The sequence below is a fragment of the Pygoscelis adeliae genome, unplaced genomic scaffold (genome assembly GCF_000699105.1).
Source record: "Pygoscelis adeliae isolate BGI_AS28 unplaced genomic scaffold, ASM69910v1 Scaffold167, whole genome shotgun sequence".
NCBI lineage: Eukaryota > Metazoa > Chordata > Aves > Sphenisciformes > Spheniscidae > Pygoscelis > Pygoscelis adeliae.
In genome coordinates, this window is record NW_008825428.1 from 7,119,188 (window position 1) to 7,129,275 (window position 10,088).

Here is a 10,088-nt window from a genome sequence, read left to right on the forward strand (position 1 = left end):
CCTGGGATTTACCTCCTTGTGGCAAAATAGCAAAGGCACAGGTTGCATTTTCAATCGTTAATTAAGCCCGCAGTCATACAAAGCCTGATCTGTAATTCATGGGCAAGAAAACTTCCTCTAACACTTTGGACGGAGCTAGACACCTTCTACAAGAAGCAGGGAGGTGAGCCTTGAAGAACCACTGATGACAAACAGCTGAGTTGGGGAGCGCCCTCAGCACGTGGCCTCCTAGCAGAGACCAGAGTCTGCCTGTTTCAGTCCTCCTCTGCTCTACAAAGTGTCAAATTGCTCTAATTTACGCTTTCTGCAGCACTCTTCTAAGCTGGATGGAAGCAGATGAAAAACGCTTATCCAGACAGGCACTGCTATCAGCTGAGAGCAGACATTTCACTTGGTCTCTGCTGTGCTGGCAGTTTGCACCTCCATGCTGAATCCCAGCTGTTGGCTGTGAGAACAATTCTCCTCCACTCTGCTTCAGTGTAAAATCAAACAGCTTACATGACAGGTTTTTTTGACGTTTATCTACCTTGTCGCATGTTTTCACACTCAACAACAATCTCTGGTACTCAAACTAAGTGGCTTCTCAGGCCAGAGTGGCTCACGTGCATGCTGCTCACAGAAGGACCTTCATGGCAGGTACTTGGCCCCAGCTGGGAGCCTTCTATGGCTCAAGACATAATTTTGTGTTTTTCAATTCAATGTACTTGAAGCAACAGGGAAGGCTGTCATGCAACTTGTCAGTGCATTTATAACACGGTGCTGAGGACTGCTACTGCATGCCACAAGAGTATGCAGAGAAATTTTAGGACAAAAGCTGCTTTCTTGGATAAGATTCAAAGACCAGGATGTAGAAACAAACTGGTGAATTTGAGAGTACAGAAGCACGGTTTCACCCCACTTAATACCAATTTTTTAGCTAAACAATTTATCCCAACATTTCTCAATGTTTTTTCCCTCCAAATCAGTGCTGTTATGCTGTTTCCAAGACCTACTAAAATACAAACATTAATAATGCAAACCCTTTCTTTCTTTTGTCTGTCTTTGCATTGTACAAACTTAAATGCCTTCAAACTCCCTATCATTAACCGCATATGAAACAGCTTTAAGGATATATAATTACATAAAACAACAAGGTATTCAAAGTATTTCTTTTGTAAGTAAAGCTCCTATCGTACACAAACAGTATAGCAAACGTTCCTATAATTCAAGAATAATCTAGTAATTTTTAGGAAAGAATGTGCACTCCAGTGTGCTTGAGCTGAGGGTAAGTAAAAATTATCAATGTGTCATATATTAAATTAAAAATAAAGTTAAACTGGCTTGGAAATTATACCTGTTTTAATACATTTTGTAAAAGGTTTTGTTTATTAATTCTTAAATGCCTGCTTCCTCTATCACCTTCCCAAATTGTTGGTGTGGAAGAAACATATCACAGAAACTTGCCTCTTGATTTTTGTTGTTTACAACAATACTTGTAACAACACTTGCAATTAGTGTATTTAGTCTGTATTTTAAAACAGATAAATAGAAACAAGCCAAGCAATCCTGAGAGAAAACTGCTTCACCTTCCTTTTGCTTCCTCTTCCTTCTTTGTCCGTGTCCTGAGATGAGGGTCCTGTAACCTCCTTTGTAGCAGAAGACTGAAAGGCACTGTGATTTTCTTCCTTTTACACTCTTCATCAGCCCCAGGCACCTTGGGCTTTCCATTGGTAATAAACATGTTTTCTTTTCTTAGGAAGGATTATTTCCTGCTATTGCCACATCACCCTTCTCCTGAAGTCTCCTGCCTTACTTTTACTTTTCTTTCCTTCCCACTGCCTCTTTTCTCTTTCTAATACACCCTAACTGCACCAGAAAGTTTAAACTCAAAATAAATCATGGTAGGTAAACAGTTATTTTGTGTATAAACCTGTAAACCACACACAGCCTTATGGAAAGTATGAAGCCCAGCTCCATCAGTTAATTCTTACTATTTGCCACACAGTGCTCAGATCTTTAGCGAAAGGCAGAGACACCAGTTTCTGCCTCCAGCTAGTTAGTTTAAACTAGATTCTCTTTTAGTGTTTCTTGGATTTTGTTTTTATTAGTACCGTGTCAAATGTAAGGTCCACCAATATCTCTGTCTCTCTGTCACACACACAAAAGAGAACTAAATCAGTCCCTGCTCTCAGCATGGTTTGCCAGCAGCTCCTCTATTCCATACTTAAGAGACACTACAAGATTTTCCTTTTCTATCTATTTATTGCTACCCATTTTCTGCTTTTTTCACATGTTCTGATATTAGCACTGTAAAGATATCATCAGGTACTCTGGGAAAACAATATACATTCAGGTAATGTCCCTTATATAATCCAGCTTTCACTGGACAATAACATAGACCTATTTCATGCGTAAATCAATAGCACAATACAATCACTTTAGACAGACATAAAAGAGGTTTTCTGTAACCATTTCTATGCCATGGTGAGAAATAAAGGAGGGCACAAGTTAAGATGAGTGCAAGTTACCAAGAACACAGTACAAATAACCCTATCTCATTGATTTAAGCCCAGAAAATCCAAATCTGGCTACCTTTCGAGTCACATCTATAAAAATCAGCAATATCAAACTTGGCTCCTATGCTCTCAACAGTATTTCATAGCTTTTGAAAGGAGGACTTATCTACTTTTTCCTTAATACAAAAGATATCTTTCTAATATCAAAATTGGGAAAGAACAGGCATTGGTCCACCCAGCTTTTCAGTATGAAGCTCTGTCTTTACAAAGCTGACCACACATCTGGATTTATACCTCTATTACTTTAATTGGATCACCCAGAAAAAAAGGTACTCAAGGAGCACAGTTCTATTTATGTTGAGTATCTTTTCAATGTATTAAATCATCAGCATCCAAAGAAGAATCCTGTAAGAATTCAAAGGAGGGTGGAAAAACCAAACAAAAAAACCCAAAAAAATCCTTCTGAAAATTAGTAACTTCCAAGAGTTACAAAACATGTAGAAGATTAATGCTGTTCTTGTTGGGCAGGTCGCAGAAGTGTTTTCCTTCTTCACTGTGGAGTACATAGCTCTCCTAATAAAGCCATATCAATATATAATAACCACCTCTTGCTCCAGTCTTACCACTGTTCTGCTCCCCGACTTTTGCACAGGCAAAACAAAAGATGACTGAACTTACAGCTCTGAAGTCAGTCCTGTTATTGACTTCACTGACAGCAGGAACAGAAGGAAATTGCTTCAAGAAGGAAATTCATGTTATGATGTTTTCGTTTCTGGCTGACAGTGTTCTCAAGCAGACAACACCAAGGCACACCTTGCCTTATGCATGCAAACTACTCAAGCCATCAGCCTGAGAAATCAGGAAATCAAGATGCTACACCTGAGCTTTACCAAAAACATCATCTTGCGTTCTTGCTGCCATACTTTTCTGGCGTGCAAGACATTTGTCTAAGAAGATCTTGTATAATAAGTCCCAGCTAAGAATTTGTATTTAGGGCTGAATTAATATTCCCTGGGGAAAACAAGCCATGTTGTTTGTTCCAAATTTAGTCAACTTGTTTCAGGATCTTTGAGGACACTTTATTAAGGTACTGAGGCTACAGCAGATGAATGGGAACAGGAGTAACCCCACATAAAGAAAAAGTTCTTGGAAATACCATTGGGCACTAGACCTGTCTGCTTATTATCTATATTCTGTATAACAGTAGCTGGCACTTGAGCCCAAGTCATGGTGATGCCAAATCACTTTGTGATATAAAGGATTACACTTTTTGCCAAAACTGACATCATTTGCTCAGACTCTGATTTGAAAAATGGTGAGGAAACTAGCTTTTGTGAACCGTGAAAAACACTTTTCTTGCAGGCTCTTGAGAGGTTGTGACCTTAGAGTAAGCAGACCACAGCATTCCCTGCAGAGCTCGTACTTACTGGTTTGTAGCTGATGTGTATTTGTGTATGAATATCCACTGTGATAATTTACTGTGAAAGGCAGTTAATTTGCTTAGAATGTGGAATTAGTGTCACCTTTTTTAACTTGTCCGCAACTGCTTGGATGAGATTGATTTGTTGTCAGATTTTCATCATCTTTCTTGAAGAGGATCTAAAGGGAGCTGGGGAGAAAAATTCATGTACCACAGGGTGTTTTCCCACCCTTCATGAATTGAAATCGAGATTACCTGCAGAAAAGCAAGCAACAAAAATACATACCTGCCTTGTTTTCAGGAAACTCACCTGGATATGGCAGAATGTAATTCACATAGCAGACACAAGCCAAGACAACACAAAGGCACAAACCTCATTTTATCCCACCTTAAGAGAGTTTCTACCCACAGGCTTTTCAGTACCTCCTCCAGTAGTGCCAATCAGGACACACCTTTCCAAATTTTGTTATGCAAAATGTTGGCTACACAGAAAAGTACACTGCAAATTCATTGACACTATATATGCTTCATAAGGTCTGTAATTTTTCTATGACCTGGCAAACTATTAAAATATGCTGGGGTCATACCATCTTACCTAAGATCTGTTTATATTTAATCATAATAATGCTATTATTTTCTACAGCAAGACATACTCCCTTGTATAAAAGACTACTGCTAAACCCCCTCCAAGGCCCCCACAAATGCTTAACATACTACCTACATACACAGACAATTCTTCCTCCCCACAATAATAGCTTTTTCCAAATGATATTTTTCTTGCAGTGCAAGATAAAAAAAAAAGACCCAGTTAAATCATAATACATTTTTATTTTACATTTCCAACACGAAGTATTTGTAAAACAAAATGTATTGCTGATTTTAAGGACAGTGAAAGCTTGTGTTTTGACAAAACAGTCACAGCTGGACACTGAACTTCTCATGGTATTTTTTCCTCCTTGCATCGTCCTTTAGCTACAGGCAGCTAAACAGCAATGAAGAACTGAGCTGTTAGTCAGTGAACTACTCAACACCATCCACTTGTACAGACGCTTTCCTGGAGATCTGGCACCTCCAGCAACTATTTGACTGATGAACAACATGTCCATAAAATGCAGATAATCAATCAACAATTGAATTCTCCTCCCTAGCTTTTTTTTTTTTTTTTTACATGAGGGAAGAACCGTGGATTAAAGGATTGAATGTTATGAATATCCCACAATAACGCAAGTTCCTTTCCACTGCAGGAACGGTCTTTGCTTAATGACTTCTAGTGACTGCAACTACCAAGTCACCTCACGGACCGAAAGAACACTTCTCACATCGCCAGGACACCAAGAAGTTCATTCAGCTACTTCCAGTTACCAGAGCAGAGCAAGTACAGATGGAACAAACTGGTAAATCTCACTCCATCATTGTTGGTATAGTTTCCCTAGAAACAGCTAACTATAGCTAATGAGGAGAATAAATGACTCATTTAGCTCATTGGTTGATAATTTTTTCCTCCTTTTCCCCTCAACAAAAATCTCACCAGAATTATAGTTTCACACTTATTTTGTATAAGGTTATTGTACTCATGGGAAAGAAGACAAGAAAAAATGGAAGCATCCAAAACCAACAGTGAATGACACCCTGAAATACTAATGTAGTGAATATTTGATATTATTGATAACATTTAAGGGACTGTATATTTTTCTAAATCCAATGGTAATAGTGTTTCACCTAACTTACCTTTGGTGAGTTTCATTTAGCAACATTTAACCTAATTTCTTCATGGTTTTCGTATTCTGACATTCCGAAGCTCCCAGTTTTAGACAATGACTAAGGAAAACATGAAATAACCAGATTCGTCTTCCTTTCTTACTACAACAAGAAACAAAAAACTTAAGGAATTAAACTAAGTTTTATTTTATAAAAACACCAAATTATCAATCACTGTGTCTGACCCGAGTATTCTTTCTGTCTATAAAGTTTTGCTATGGTATTGCTTAACCTTTTAGAAAACAATCAAAAATTATGAATCACTGTTTCAGTACCAGGCAGCAGCTATCTTTCAATCCTTGCTAACACATGGGAAATGAATTCATTCTTTACTGAAAGCACTGTCTTACTCCACTGGGGCTGTTTGTCAGTTCCTCCAGAGTGACACTAAATCAAGTTGCAAAGCACTGTAATGTAAATCACAGCCTAATTTACTTGTCAGTGTGTTGTGACACTTGGTTAAAAATGCTTTTTAATTGCAAGGATAAATTATACATTAACAATTCTTAGTGGCAGTTTCAATATTACATCAGATTATTTCACTCCAGAGAAAGGAGCTGAACAACCACTGCCACAAGCTATGACAGAATATTTTTAAATTGTTGGGTTGTCCAGATTTAGTGTTGGTAGTGTTGCAATGATGAGTTCTGTCCCCCACAAAAACAAAAGACATAATCAGTCTTTTATATTCAGTAACTCATAAAGAAAAAGTACTCTCTTTTCTTGAACCTTTCAGATCACTCCAGCTTCTTGCTTGCAAATTATTAGTCAGAGTCCCTAAAGTAACATGAACTGGTTCTCAGTCATGCTGAAAAATAAGCCCCTCTCTTCTATAATCTAGGCTGGGAAAATGATTGAACATAGAACAAACTATGGTTAAAAAAAAAAAAAAGTTGAGTAATTTTTAGTGATTTTTAACATCTCCACCTCTGGGATTGCAATTCTCTCTACACAAACAAGTTCTTGCCTGTTGGAAGCTAGACTGGATGTGGCACCTCCTGCAGCTAGTAGGCAGGAAGCAATGACCAGTACTGAATCTGAGCTCATGACCTACAGGTAAAAGGCTCCACAACGCAATTACTAGTATTAGATCAGAACAAAGCACTTTGCAGAATTTAAATGTCAACCCTATGGCTCACCTGTATATTGCATTTTGTATACACTATTCCTTAGACATTGCTCATAGTTCACCATGCTAGTATAGTATACCTACTACAGTGTACTATAGTGCAGATTGCTCTACTAGACGGAGCTATGCCTCACACAATCTGCTACTCTGCAATCCAGGGCTTGATGTAAACAGAAAACTGTCAACCACAACTCAGAAAATACAAGCTAAGGATATTCCGTCAGTAATGTGCAACACAGATGTATTACAGAGATTATGCAAACGTGACACTATCAATGATGAGCTATGAATTTACACATTCATTTTAACACAACAGAAGAAATTTTTGGGGGTTCAGATCTTCCAGTTCCATTGAACTGATGGTCACCCTCAACTTTGATGGCCTCAACCCTCAAGGGCAAAGCAAACAGACTCAAGAGAGGTCATCCGGGAGGGGAGCCAGAATCAAAAGGGGCCCTGCCCCCTCCCGCATTTGGGATCTTGTCCTTTCGTCAGACATTTGGTTTTGCAGACAACTGCCACCCCTTGGCCTGCACCAGCTGCTGCAAGGTGCTTGCCGGGTGCTACTTTCCCAGGCCACAGCAGCTGCCTCATCCTGTTGCTTGGCTAATTCTCTTAAAACAAAACCAGTCTTTTCCCAGGTCTCCAGGCTGCCCTTTTCATTGCCCATCAGTGGGGCACGGTGGCTGTGGGGCCTCTGCTTGTACCCTGTGCCCACACTTTCAAGGCCTTTGCTGTTACCCCTACCCTCAGGCCATACAACATCATCGCAGCACCCGGCACCACCACGCTGTTTGCACAGCAAGTCCTCATAATGAGTTGATAATGAGCCTAATAAAAGGCCAGCACTGTGCCCTGCACTGTTAGCATAATGCCCGTCCACATGAGGCCCAGCGAGCTTAAGCTTATTGGCAATTACAATATTGTTTTTACTGGGTACAAAACCGCTTCAACCATCACAGCATGCAAGTATACTTATGTTTAGGATCAAGTAGGCCTCTGCCTGAGTTGCAAGATGAAAGGCAGCCCTCGCTGAAGTACCAGGGGTAGAGCAGCGCCTGCTGCTGTCGCAAGAAGTACCCCGGCAGTTACTTACGGCTCCTCAGGAGCCCGAGCCTCAGCTGCGGAGCAATGCCCACGCCTCAACCAACTTTCCGCGTCTGCTGCTGAAGCCGCCGCATAACGGCTGTAATTCGTTCCCCTTTCCACGCAGAACAGAAGCATCCTGCTTCGGAGGCTTTCTAGCACTGTGTAAGGGACCCGAAACTTGTACTAGGTGTCATTTCGTGTAATACAGATAGAAATATTTTAATGAGGTATTTCTGTCAGAATGGCATCACGAGCTTCAGAAAATACGCACGGATCCACAGTTGAATCTTTTATCATAAAAACAACTTAGACTGTTTCTTATAAATTAATTTTGTGATTTATACTGCTAGCAAGCTGCCCTCTTTTCTGACTTTTTTTTAAATGATACTGAATAGATTTAAAAAACAGAAGGCAGATTTCCTATAATAATTAGGTATCTAAACAGCATGTAGGAGCTTAGAAGACTTCTTAAAAACTACATAACCATCACTGAAATATGTAAGTGCTGACACCTAATTCAGTAATTGTGTCCTGAAACACAGTTGGTTGGTATTAGGTTGTAAATTATTGTTCCTGACACGCATAGTAAATCTGCTTATTAAAATTTCCTTTCTGAATATTTATGCAAAGTCTGCAACCCCCTAAGCATAAGAGACCTGTATTATCACACAGAGTAACTTGGCAGTTTGAAAGAAACCTAACATAATTAAATCAAACCAAATCAGAAATGAAAGTACAGCCGTGTGAGGGGCTGACACCCTGAACTTTCACAAAACTGTGGCGTTAGAAGCATCCAGCGTATTACAGTACCAAGCTCCAAAATACTGATTTAGAAAGTCTTTTAAAAACACAACTCGTTTGCATTTTTAATTATATTGTCCAGCTAAAAATCTTTAATATTAAACAGATTAGCCCTTGAGCATTTCTGTGGCATCTCTACTTTTTGGAGTATATTTTGAGTGTGCCTTCAATACAATTTAGTATTTTGGAGGGTAGAAACAGCAAGGGAACCCCCAAGACACTGACTCCAGCTGCCTACTACCTCAAAAACTGCTTAATCTACTTCATAAACTGGTCAAACATAGCCTTCAAGGATTCTTTACCCCTCTATTACTGCTCTGACGGGCTATTTCTGCATGATTTTTACATTTAAGGACCTCCCTCACATTTCCAACTTGATGTATTCCTGACCAGTATGTAATTTTTTGGGCTCTTCTCTGCAATTGTGCTGGATATTTGAAGGTCGGGGCTTGGGTTTTTTTCTGAGCAGCAAAACACAAGAGAATCTTTTCATCTCCTCCTGCGTGCTTGACCTCCCCTCCTCTAGTTACCCAAAGCTCTCTCTGCACATTTGTTCACATTGACCATTGAGGAAGAAGAGGGACCAGGGCACAGTACTGCCAGCGATTTGTGGGGTTGTGCTAGCACTTCCCTGTCTCTTTCCTCATAAAATTAGTCACACATCTTCTATGCTGAATCACAGTAGTAGACTGCAATTATTTAATGATCTGATGAGACTAGGTGTTTTTATTCAGCTGTCACTTCCAGGTGATGAGCTCCCTTCTTAGAGAAGAAATTCTTAAGCTCTAGATAAAACACCTTAGCTATTTTTGTATAATATTATTTCGATTCCTAGCCCCTTACTTCGAGAACATTCAGTTCTTTCTAGTGATGAACCATCCCAACTTTGCAATGAAGTTATTAGTACGATACAGCTCTAGTGGCTTATTGGTATCATGAGTAGGAAATTTGTGCATGTAGTTTTCAGATGTACTTCCACGTTGTCAGTTTTTCAAGCATTTGTGACTGCAATGTACAGATGCTATGGAGCTTGTGTTGCATGTGGAAAATTAGAAAATATTTGTAGAAATCAGATAACTCTCCCCCCCACAACAATTCTGAGGCCAAAAGCAAAATTTACAGTATAATCAGAATATACTATAGATGAGTCCTATACAGAAGTCAAATCCCTTAATACCAATTTGACAGTATTAAAGGAGTTTGTAAATGGCTGCATATCCATATTGATAATGGCTTCACAGCCCTTTATAATGAAACAGAGATAGATAAAATTTAAATTAAAAAAAGGCTTCACAGCCCTTTATGATGAAACAGACATGGATAAAATTTAAATTAAAAAAAGTATAACAATTTAATCTCATGGGGAATCTTCAAAATGCTTTCCAAGTAACTGATT